This window comes from Salmo salar, unplaced genomic scaffold (assembly GCF_905237065.1).
Source record: "Salmo salar unplaced genomic scaffold, Ssal_v3.1, whole genome shotgun sequence".
Lineage (NCBI taxonomy): Eukaryota > Metazoa > Chordata > Actinopteri > Salmoniformes > Salmonidae > Salmo > Salmo salar.
Genome location: NW_025548894.1, coordinates 18,613 through 31,105, shown reverse-complemented (window position 1 = coordinate 31,105; position 12,493 = coordinate 18,613). Strand labels below are relative to the sequence as shown.

Here is a 12,493-nt window from a genome sequence, read left to right as displayed (position 1 = left end):
AGTCTATAGGTTATACACTGAGTGGACTAGATATTACTCTAACTGAGCAGTGTAGTCTATAGGTTATACACTGAGTGGACTAAATATTACTCTAACTGAGCAGTGTAGCCTATAGGTTATACACTGAGTGGAGTAAATATTACTCTAACTGAGCAGTGTAGTCTATAGGTTATACACTGAGTGGACTAAATATTACTCTAACTGAGCAGTGTAGCCTATAGGTTATACACTGAGTGGACTAGATATTACTCTAACTGAGCAGTGTAGCCTATAGGTTATACACTGAGTGGACTAAATATTACTCTAACTGAGCAGTGTAGCCTATAGGTTATACACTGAGTGGACTAGATATTACTCTAACTGAGCAGTGTAGCCTATAGGTTATACACTGAGTGGACTAAATATTACTCTAACTGAGCAGTGTAGCCTATAGGTTATACACTGAGTGGACTAAATATTACTCTAACTGAGCAGTGTAGTCTATAGGTTATACACTGAGTGGACTAAATATTACTCTAACTTAGCAGTGTAGCCTACAGGTTATACACTGAGTGGACAAATTATTAAGGACACCATTCTAATATTGAGTACCCCTCCCCCACTTTTGTCCTCAAAAACAGCCTCAATTCATCAGGGCATGGACTCTACATGGTGTTGAAAGTGTTCCACAGGGATGCTGGCCCATGTTGACTCCAATGCTTCCCACAGTTGTGTCAAGTTGGCTGGATGTCCATTGGGTGGTGGACCATGAGCCTGAAAAACCCAGCAGCGTTGCAGTTCATGACACAAACAGGTTGCATGTCACCTACTACCATACCCCGTTCAAAGGCACTTATATATTTTGTCTTGCTCATTCACCCTCTGAATGACACACATACACAATCCATGTCTCAATTGTATCAAGGATTAAAAATGATTCTATAACCTGTCTCGTCCCCTTCATCTACAAGTGACATCAATAAGGGATCATAGCTTTCACCTGGATTCACCTGGTCAGTTTGTCATGGAAAGAAAGGTGTCCTTAATGTTTTGTGTAAATTGCACAATAATTATACATTTATGGATTGTTTTATGTAGCCTATTGTTTTCTCTTTATACAACCTGCCATCTACCCACCTGGGGACTGAGGGTTATGAGAGAACCCCCACATCACTAGCTTCTCTTTATTCAACCTGCCATCTACCCACCTGGGGACTGAGGGTTATGAGAGAACCCCCACATCACTAGCTTCTCTTTATACAACCTGCCATCTACCCACCTGGGGACTGAGGGTTATGAGAGAACCCCCACATCACTAGCTTCTCTTTATTCAACCTGCCATCTACCCACCTGGGGACTGAGGGTTATGAGAGAACCCCCACATCACTAGCTTGCATGTTCTGCAGCCTTGTAAAGATTAGGAGGGGATGACTGGGAGGCAGGTTGGCATTTATTGTCATGATTCTTGTTCTGGAGGCAGTTTGGCATTTATTGTCATGAATCTTGTTCTGGAGGCAGTTGTGCAAAGTGGTCACCAGCTGACAAAATCTGATTTTAATCCTAACCTTAACCACACTGCTAATCCTTACCTTAAATTAAGACCATAAAACACAATTATTTTCCACAAATGATTACAATATAGCCAATTTTGACTCTGCAGCTGGCATATCTAGAGGAAATCGTGCAGTTCTGCCTCCAGGTCAAGATTCATGACAAACGTCAACCTGTGACTGGGAGAGGCAACGTAAAATCAATAACGAAGATGGTTTCACAATTAACATAGTTTTCTTGTTTCAAGTCTGTTTTATTATGAAAGTACAATATATCCTTGTATACTTGTATAACTATGGAGCGTATGTCCATATATAATTGTACAATCTGTTTTTCAACATAAAAGACATATAACAAATGATCACATTGGTATTTTAACAGTGTTATTGTAAGAGTTTACATGTTTAAACAGAGGATACATCTAAAACATGATAAAACAAGTGCAGTATGTTCTGAGAATGTTACTTTAACCTCTCTGGCGCAGGTGGGACGAATTCGTCCCACCTACGTAACAGCCACTTGAATCCAGTGGCGCGATTTTTGAAACGTTTGAAATACTATTACTTCAATTTCTCAAACATATGACTATTTTACAGCTATTAAAAGACAAGACTCTCGTTAATCTAACCGCACTGTCCGATTTCAAAAAGGCTTTACAACGAAAGCAAAACATTAGATTATGTCAGGAGAGTGCCCAGCCAGAAATAATCAGACACCCATTTTTCAAGCTAGCATATAATGTCACAAAAACCCAAACCACAGCTAAATGCAGCACTAACCTTTTATGATCTTCATCAGATGACAACCCTAGGACATTATGTTATACAATGCATGCATGTCTGTTCAATCAAGTTCATATTTATATCAAAAACCAGCTTTTTACATTAGCATGTGACGTTCAGAAAAAGCATACCCCCCGCAAACTTCCGGGGAATTTACTAACAGTTTGCTAAATTACTCACGATAAACGTTCACAAAAAGCATAACAATTATTTTAAGAATTATAGATACATTACTCCTCTATGCACTCGATATGTCCGATTTTAAAATAGCTTTTCGGATGAAGCACATTTTGCAATATTCTAAGTACATAGCCCGGCATCACAGGGCTAGCTATTTAGACACCCGGCAAGTTTAGCACTCACCAATATCAGATTTACTATTATAAAAGTTTGATTACCTTTTGTTGTCTTCGTCAGAATGCACTCCCAGGACTTCTACTTCAATAACAAATGTTGGTTTGGTCCAAAATAATCCATCGTTATATCCGAATAGCGTCGTTTTGTCCGTGCGTTCCAGAAACTATCCGAAATGGTAAATAACGGTCGAGCGCATGGCGCATTTCGTGACAAAAAAATGTCTAAATATTCCTTTACCGTACTTCGAAGCATGTCAACCGCTGTTTAAAATCAATTTTTATGCCATTTTCTCGTAGAAAAGCGATAATATTCCGACCGGGAATCTCCTTTTCGGCAAACAGAGGAAAAAATCACAAAGACGGGGGCGACCGGGTCACGCGCCTAAGCCCAGAGTACCCTTGATCGGCCACTTGAGAAAGGCGATCAAGAGCTTCAGCCTGGGGCTGGGATGACGACATTCTGTTTTTTCCCGGGCTCTGAGCGCCTATGAACGACGTAGGAAGTGTCACGTTAGAGCAGAGATCCCTTGTAAAAGATAGAGATGGCAAAGAAGTTCCAGAAATGGTCAGACAGGCCACTTCCTGTAAAGGAATCTCTCAGGTTTTGACCTGCCATTTGAGTTCTGTTATACTCACAGACACCATTCAAACAGTTTTAGAAACTTTAGGGTGTTTTCTATCCATATATAATAAGTATATGCATATTCTAGTTACTGGGTAGGATTAGTAACCAGATTAAATCGGGTATGTTTTTTATCCAGCCGTGACAATACTGCCCCCTAGCCCCAACAGGTTAACGTCAACTCATAACGTCACTATAACTTCATGGGAGTCTTGTGGAAAGACTGCATGTTGTTTTGGGTGGATTGAGTGACATCTTCATCAACATTTGCAGAATATTCCTGTAGTATTTTCACCTCTGTGTTTGTGGGACCACTTAGTGCTGGAATGAGGTGTCTGTTTGTTCCCAGTTCTATCAGAAATGATGGTCCTCATTTGAAGGTCCTGGTCAAAGTCCTCACAATTATAGGAAGACGCGTATGTGTGTGTGTGTCCAGTGTGTGTGTGTCCAGTGTGTGTGTGTGTGTCCAGTGTATGTGTGCAGTGTGTGTGTGTGTGTGTGTGTGTGTCAGGTTATAATTTCAGGGACACTGAGTCGCCATCATAATTAACCCCAAACCCTGGATAGAGGGGCTCAGTGAATGTGGATGTGAATGTGATCAGGTGGGTCAGTGTGTCAGAGGAGGCTCTATAGAAGGACAGAGTGCCGGCTGGCCAGTCCAGATACACTCCTACTCTGTGGGAGCTGGAGGAGGGGACGTCTATGGTAGTGTCATTATTATTGTGCCTGGCTATGTAACTGTTGTCAGAACAGAACAGACTCCAGGACTTGTCATTGTATCCAAGCCAACAGTCATCACCCCTTCTTCTCCTGCTGATTCCTTTATATGTCACTCCTATATCAGCCCATCCCCCACTCCACTCTACCTCCCAGTAACAGCGCCCAGACAGACCCTCTCTACACAGCACCTGTCCACAGTCCTCAAATCTCTCTGGGTGATCAGGATACGGCTGCTTCTCTCTCCAACCTGTCACCTTTCTGTTCTCCTCAGACAGAGAGAGGAGTCTGTTTACTGTGTTTGGATCCAGTGTGAGATCACAGACATCTGATGGATGAAACCAGACACAATATTAGAAATCATCATCATTCACATTAGAATGTTAATAACTCACTTTTCACTAATTCATTTAATGTAGATGTTTCTAGGTATCAAAAGGAGAAGTTAAGGTAACTTGAGACTTGTTGAATGATCATATGTTATACTGTATGGTAATATAAAACACACTTATTCCCATTAATTACATACACACACACACACACACACACACACACACACACACACACACACACACACACACACACACACACACACACACACACACACACACACACACACACACACACACACACACACATTGTCATATCAACTCTTTGTAAACGTTGGTGTCCCTGATTTCTGCTTCTGTAGAACTACAGATGATATTTAACATGACCAAGTCAGTAATGATGGGGGTCTTTGACTTTTTATTTATTTTTTATTTTTTATTATTATTATAATTTTTTTTTTCAAATATTTTTTATTGAACACATACACAAGAATGGTGTATAGGTATAAAAGACAAGTTTACAGTTCTTATCTAAACATAAGAGAACAGACATTAACCAAAAGACCCAGAGTTCTGGGCACAAAACAAATATTACAAAACAAGACATACAAAACAAGGACAGGTAGAATTTTTTTGTTGAAAAAAATAAATAAAAAAATAAAAAGGGAAAAAGGAAAAAAAAGGGTCGATGTAGCCCCCCCACTTATACCCCACTTTACCCCCCCTTATTCCACCCTATTCCCCTCCCAACTGCTCGGGTGGTGGGGCCAGCACACGCTGCCCAAAGGTAGATTACCATATGACAATTGAGAGTGCGTTAAGTGCAAATTCACAGCGCCGCCTGGTCCAAGTAAGAGAGGAAAAGCTGCCAGATTTGATCAAATGTTGATAATTTATTGTTCAAAATATATCTAATTCTTTCTAAGTGTACAGTGTTTGCCAATTCGCTGAGCCATAATTTGGTAGAGGGCGCTTCCCTCTTTTTTCAAAACAACAAGATTAATTTTTTTGCCGAAATGAGACTGTAAGAGATGAATTGTTTTGGGGAGTTGGTTAATCCGTTTAGGGAATCGGACACTCCCAGGATTATCAGAAGCGGTTCTGGGTCTATTGAAGTCTCCAGAACTTCAGAGAGGACCCCAAAAATTCCACACCAATACCCATACAAGTTAGAGCATAGGGCAAAGCAGTGGAGTAGTGTACCCTGCTCAGCCTGACATTTATCACACATAGGGGATGTACCAGGAAATATCCTATGCAGTTTGGTTTTGGAATAGTGTAATCTGTGTAATACCTTGAATTGTATGAGACGATGTCTGGAGTTAATGGAGCAGGTGTGGATATACACCAAGCTATCTTCCCAGTCTGCCACCGAAATGTCAGTCCCTAGTTCTTCCTCCCATTTTGCCTTAATGGCATCAGTAGAGGGTGCGCTAACAGATTGAAAAGCATCATATATACGAGATATCAGTTTGTCTGAGGTGGGGCATATTTTTATGCATCCGTCAAACGTGAAAGGTTTAGCATTCCCAAATGTTGGGAGGTATTTTCTAACATAGTCTCTAATCTGTAGGTATCTGAAAAAGTTACTTCTGGGAAGATTATAAGTTTCCCTCAGCGATTCAAAGGAAGCAAAGGTTCCCCCTATATATAAATCCCCTATGGTACTTATCCCCAACTCTCCCCACCGCTCAAAGGTGTTATCAAGGTTAGAGGGGGCAAAGGAGGGATTCCTTGCAACAGGAAGCATGAATGATATTGGTCTAAGATCAAAGTGGACTTTAATTTGCTTCCAGATTCGGACTGTGCTGTGTATAATAGGATTGTTACCGTAAAGTGACATCTCCAGATTGACAGGTGACAAAATCACAGCACCAATAGAGAAGGGGTGGCACTCCTCTCGCTCCATACTAAGCCAGCTGGATGGCAGGAGTGCGTCATCCAGCAGAAACGTAACAGCGCGGAGGTTGGCGGCCCAGTAGTAAAATATAAAGTTTGGGAGAGACAATCCTCCTTCCATCTTGGATTTACAGAGGTGTTTTTTACCTATCCTGTGTGTTTTATAATCCCAGATGAAAGGATTGATAATAGAGTCCAGTTGTTTATGAAAGGATTTAGGTATGAATATTGGGATGTTCTGGTATAGATAGAGCAGTTGTGTGAGGAAGACGATTTTAATGGCATTAATTCTTCCGAGCAGAGAAATTGGGAGAGTTCTCCAAAATTGTATGTTTGCCTTAAGTTTTTGCATCAGAGAGGGGAAATTCTCTTTAACCTCTATGGGCTAGGCGGGACGAATTCGTCCCAGCTACGTAACAGTCACTTGAATCCAGTGGCGCGATTTTTGAAACGTTTGAAATACTATTACTTCAATTTCTCAAACATATGACTATTTTACAGCTATTAAAAGACAAGACTCTCATTAAGGAATGTTTTAGAAAGAGTAGGGCACAATTGAGGCTCTTTGCCAACCACCTTTCACCCTTGAAAATCATGGTAGATACAAATATAGTGTCACGTCCTGACCAGTAAAGGGCTTATTTGTTATTGATGTTTAGTCAGGACGTGGCAGGGGGTATTTGTTTAGAGTGTTTAGGGGTTTGTTGGGCTATGTGTTTATGTAGAGGGGTGTTGGTTTAGAGTGTACCGGGGTTTTAGGTTTAGGTTCTAGGTTAGTGCATTCTATGTTAGTTCTAGGTTGTTTACGTCTATGTTCAGTTTATTGATTTGACCTTCAATTGGAGGCAGCTGTTCCTCGTTGCCTCTGATTGAAGGTCCTATGTATAGGGGTTGTTTTGTATGGGGTATTTGGGGGTAGTTGTAGTTGCATAGCTTTGTGTTTAGCCTGCATCCTGTTCGTTCGTTCGTACGTTTTGTTGTTTTACTGTTCAATAAAAGTAAATATGAGCACTCAACCTGCTGCGCCTTCGTCCAATATCTAGGAAAGAAGTGACATATAGGCAGATGAACCCCTGACTGTTGATTACTCTCAAAGTCATAAAATACATATTTCTCTGAATGTTCATCTTCAGCCAATGGCTGAATATAACACTCATGTTCCACTTCTTGAACCACTTCAGGGTCTCTGCTTTTCAAAGGCCCTTTACAGACAGGGCAGTTTAGGATACCACATACCTTTACAGACAGGACAGTTTAGGATACCACATACCTTTACAGACAGGGCAGTTTAGGATACCACATACCTTTACAGACAGGGCAGTTTAGGATACCACATACCTTTACAGACAGGGCAGTGTAGGATACCACATACCTTTACAGACAGGGCAGTTTAGGATACCACATACCTTTACAGACAGGGCAGTGTAGGATACCACATACCTTTACAGACAGGGCAGTTTAGGATACCACATATCTTTACAGACAGGGCAGTGTAGGATACCACATACCTTTACAGACAGGGCAGTGTAGGATACCACATACCTTTACAGATCGTGCAGATTATCATCCGACATATGTGAGGTTGGGGGTTGTCTATTTTAAGGTTGTAATTACAATGGCATTTTGGACATTTCTTGTTAATGTCACAACTGCTTACAGATTTACATGCCTTGGGGTGCCATGTTTAAATGTTGTGTTTTTCATAGCAGTAGAAGGATCGACATGTACGATGACAATCCTCACATGGTGTTAGGTGTAAGGGCTGCATCGGACATTTTTCATCCTGATGCACTGAACAGTTATTAAGACAAGAGTGCCCCCCCACCCTGTCTGGTGTAGCCTGATACACTGAACAGTTATACTGACTTGGGTGCCCCCCCCTGTCTGGTGTAGCCTGATAAAGCAAATTACGGACTCCTCTTTAAATCTGGGTATTCCTCCAAAGCTCCATTGTCCTGAGTCTGCACAACTCTGCCAGGACCTAGGATCAAGGGAGATACTAAAGTGTTTTAGTACTATATCTCTTGACACAATGATGAAAATAATCATGGCCTCCAAACCCTCAAGCTGCATACTGGACCCTATTCCAACTAAACTACTGAAAGAGCTGCTTCCTGTGCTTGGCCCTCCTATGTTGAACATAATAAACGGCTCTCTATCCACCGGATGTGTACCAAGCTCACTAAATGTGGCAGTAATAAAGCCTCTCTTGAAAAAGCCGAATCTTGACCCAGAAATTATAAAAACTATCGGCCTATATCGAATCTTCCATTCCTCTCAAAAATTTTAGAAAAGCTGTTGCACAGCAACTCACTGCCTTCCTGAAGACAAACAATGTATACGAAACGCTTCAGTCTGGTTTTAGACCCCATCATAGCACTGAGACTGCACTTGTGAAGGTGGTAAATGACCTTTTAATGACATCAGACCGAGGCTCTGCATCTGTCCTCGTGCTCCAAGATCTTAGTGCCGCTTTTGATACCATCGATCACCACATTCTTTTGGAGAGATTGGAAACCCAAATTGGACTACATGGACAAGTTCTGGCCTGGTTTAGATCTTATCTGTCAGAAAGATATCAGTTTGTCTCTGTGAATGGTTTGTCCTCTGACAAATCAATTGTAAATTTCGGTGTTCCTCAAGGTTCCGTTTTAGGACCACTATTGTTTTCACTATATATTTTACCTCTTGGGGAAGTCATTCGAAAACACAATGTTAAATTTCACTGCTATGCGGACAACACACAGCTGTACATTTCAATGAAACATGGTGAAGCCCCAAAATTGCCCTCGCTAGAAGCCTGTGTTTCAGACATAAGGAAGTGGATGGCTGCAAACTTTCTACTTTTAAACTCGGACAAAACAGAGATGCTTGTTCTAGGTCCCAAGAAACAAAGAGATCTTCTGTTGAATCTGACAATTAATCTGGATGGTTGTACAGTCGTCTCAAATAAAACTGTGAAGGACCTCGGTGTTACTCTGGACCCTGATCTCTCGTTTGAAGAACATATCAAGACTGTTTCAAGGACAGCTTTTTTCCATCTACGTAACATTGCAAAAATCAGAAACTTTCTGTCCAAAATGACGCAGAAAAATTAATCCATGCTTTTGTTACTTCTAGGCTGGACTACTGCAATGCTCTACTTTCCGGCTACCCGGATAAAGCACTAAACAAACTTCAGTTAGTGCTAAATACGGCTGCTAGAATCCTGACTAGAACCCAAAAAATGTGATCATATTACTCCAGTGCTAGCCTCCCTACACTGGCTTCCTGTTAAGGCAAGGGCTGATTTCAAGGTTTTACTGTTAACCTCTTACATCTAGACGTTCCGCTAGCGGAACACCTGCTCCAATATCCAATGATAGGCGTGGCGCGAATTACAAATTCCTCAAAAGTACAAAAACTTTAATTTTTCAAACATATGACTATTTCACAGCATTTTAAAGATAAGACTCTCCTTTATCTAACCACACTGTCCGATTTCAAAAAGGCTTTACAGCGACAGCAAAACATTAGATTATGTCAGCAGAGTACCCAGCCAGAAATAATCAGACACCCATTTTTCAAGCTAGCATATAATGTCACCGAAACCCAGAAGACAGCTAAATGCAGCACTCACCTTTGATGATTTTCATCAGATGACAACCCTAGGACATTATGTTAAACAATACATGCATGTTTTGTTCAATCAAGTTCATATTTATATCAAAAACCAGCTTTTTACATTAGCATGTTTTGTTCAGAACTAGCATACCCCCCGCAAACTTCCGGCGAATTCACTAAGAATTTACTAAATTACTCACGATAAACGTTCACAAAAAGCATAACAATTATTTTAAGAATTATAGATACAGACCTCCTCTATGCACTCGATATGTCCGATTTTAAAATAGCTTTTTGGTGAAAGCACATTTTGCAATATTCTAAGTACATAGCCCAGGCATCACGGGCTAGCTATTTAGACACCCGGCAAGTTTAGCACTCACCAATATCAGGTTTACTATTGTAAAAGTTTGATTACCTTTTGTTGTCTTCGTCAGAATGCACTCCCAGGACTGCTACTTCAATAACAAATGTTGGTTTGGTCCAAAATAATCCATCGTTATATCCGAATAGCGGCATTTTGTTTGTGCGTCCCAGACACTATCTGAAATGGTAAATCAGGGTCGCGTCGCATGGCGCAATTCGTGACAAAAAAATCTAAATATTCCATTACCGTACTTCGAAGCATGTCAACCGCTGTTTAAAATCAATTTTTATGCCATTTTTCTCGTAAAAAAGCGATAATATTCCGACCGGGAATCTCCTTTTAGCTAAACAGAGGAAAGTAAACAAAGCTTTCGGTCGACGCGGGCACGAGCCTGAGTCTCACAGTACTGTAACCAGCCACTACCCAAACGCGCTACTTTTTTTTCAGCCAGAGCCTGCAAAGCCACGATTCAGCTTTTTACCGCCTTCTGAGATCCTATGGCAGCCGTAGGAAGTGTCACGGGACAGCTAAGATCCTCACTCTTCAATAAACAGAGACAAGAAGAACGACACCTTGTCAGACAGGCCACTTCCTGCCTGAAACCTTGTCAGGTTTTTGCCTGCCAAATGAGTTCTGTTATACTCACAGACACCATTCAAACAGTTTTAGAAACTTTAGGGTGTTTTCTATCCATATGTAATAAGTATATGCATATTCTAGTTACTGGGTAGGAGTGGTAACCAGATTAAATCGGGCACGTTTTTTATCCAGCCGTGAAAATACTGCCCCCTAGCCATAACAGGCTAACCTACGAAGCATTACATGGGCTTGCTCCTACCTATCTTTCCGATTTGGTCCTGCCGTACATACCTACACGTACGCTACGGTCACAAGATGCAGGCCTCCTAATTGTCCTTAGAATTTCTAAGCAAACGGCTGGAGGTAGGGCTTTCTCCTATAGAGCTCAATTTTTATGGAATGGTCTGCCTACCCATGTGAGAGACGCAGACTCAGTCTCAACCTTTAAGTCTTTACTGAAGACTTATCTCTTCAGTAGGTCCTATGATTAAGTATAGTCTGGCCCAGGAGTGTGAAGGTGAACGGAAAGGCTGGAGCAACGAACCGCCCTTGCTGTCTCTGCCTTGCCGGTTCCCCTCTTTCCACTGGGATTCTCTGCCTCTAACCCTATTACATGGGCTGAGTCACTGGCTTACTGGTGTTCTTCCATGCCGTCCATGGGAGGGGTGCGTCACTTGAGTGGGTTGAGTCACTGACGTGGTCTTCCTGTCTGGGTTGGCGCCCCCTTGGGTTGTGCCATGGCGGAGATCTTTGTGGGCTATACTGGCCTTGTCTTAGGACCCACTTTGCCAAAGCACAGCCCCACACCACTAGTGGGATGTCCACAACCACCAACTTACCGTAAGTTGGTGGTTGTGGACATCCCTCTAGTGGTGTGGGGGCTGTGCTTTGGCAAAGTGGGTGGGGTTATATCCTGCCTGTTTGGCCCTGTCCGGGGTATCATCGGATGGGGCCACAGTGTCTTCTCATCCCTCCTGTCTCAGCCTCCAGTATTTATGCTGCAGTAGTTTATGTGTCGGGGGCTAGGGTCAGTCTGTTACATCTGGAGTATTTCTCTTGTCTTATCCGGTGTCCTGTGTGAATTTATATATGCTCTCTCTAATTCTCTCTATCTCTCTTTCTTTCTTTCTCTCGGAGGACCTGAGCCCTAGGACTATGCCTCATGACTACCTGGCATGATGACTCCTTGCTGTCCCCAGTCCACCTGGTTATGCTGCTGCTCCAGTTTCAACTGTTCTGCCTGCGGCTATGGAACCCTGACCTGTTCACCGGACGTGCTTGTTGCACCCTCGACAACTACTATGATTATTATTATTTGAACATGCTGGTCATTTATGAACATTTTAACATCTTGACCATGTTCTGTTATAATATCCACCCGGCACAGCCAGAAGAGGACTGGCCACCCCTCATAGCCTGGTTCCTCTCTAGGTTTCTAATCTCCACCCGGCACAGCCAGAAGAGGACTGGCCACCCCTCATAGCCTGGTTCCTCTCTAGGTTTCTAATCTCCACCCGGCACAGCCAGAAGAGGACTGGCCACCCCTCATAGCCTGGTTCCTCTCTAGGTTTCTAATCTCCACCCGGCACAGCCAGAAGAGGACTGGCCACCCCTCATAGCCTGGTTCCTCTCTAGGTTTCTAATCTCCACCCAGCACAGCCAGAAGAGGACTGGCCACCCCTCATAGCCTGGTTCCTCTCTAGGTTTCT

The 12,493-nt window shown here is 42.3% G+C and overlaps 1 long non-coding RNA gene across 1 annotated transcript; it reads right to left on the bottom strand.

Annotated features, from left to right (window-relative positions):
* Positions 1-1,753: 1,753 nt before the first annotated feature.
* Positions 1,754-4,294, bottom strand: LOC123733420 (uncharacterized). The gene is made up of 2 exons (XR_006763777.1): positions 3,467-4,294; positions 1,754-2,001 (listed from the first exon to the last, which is right to left on the bottom strand). It is a non-coding gene; the product is annotated as an uncharacterized lncRNA (long non-coding RNA).
* Positions 4,295-12,493: the final 8,199 nt, after the last annotated feature.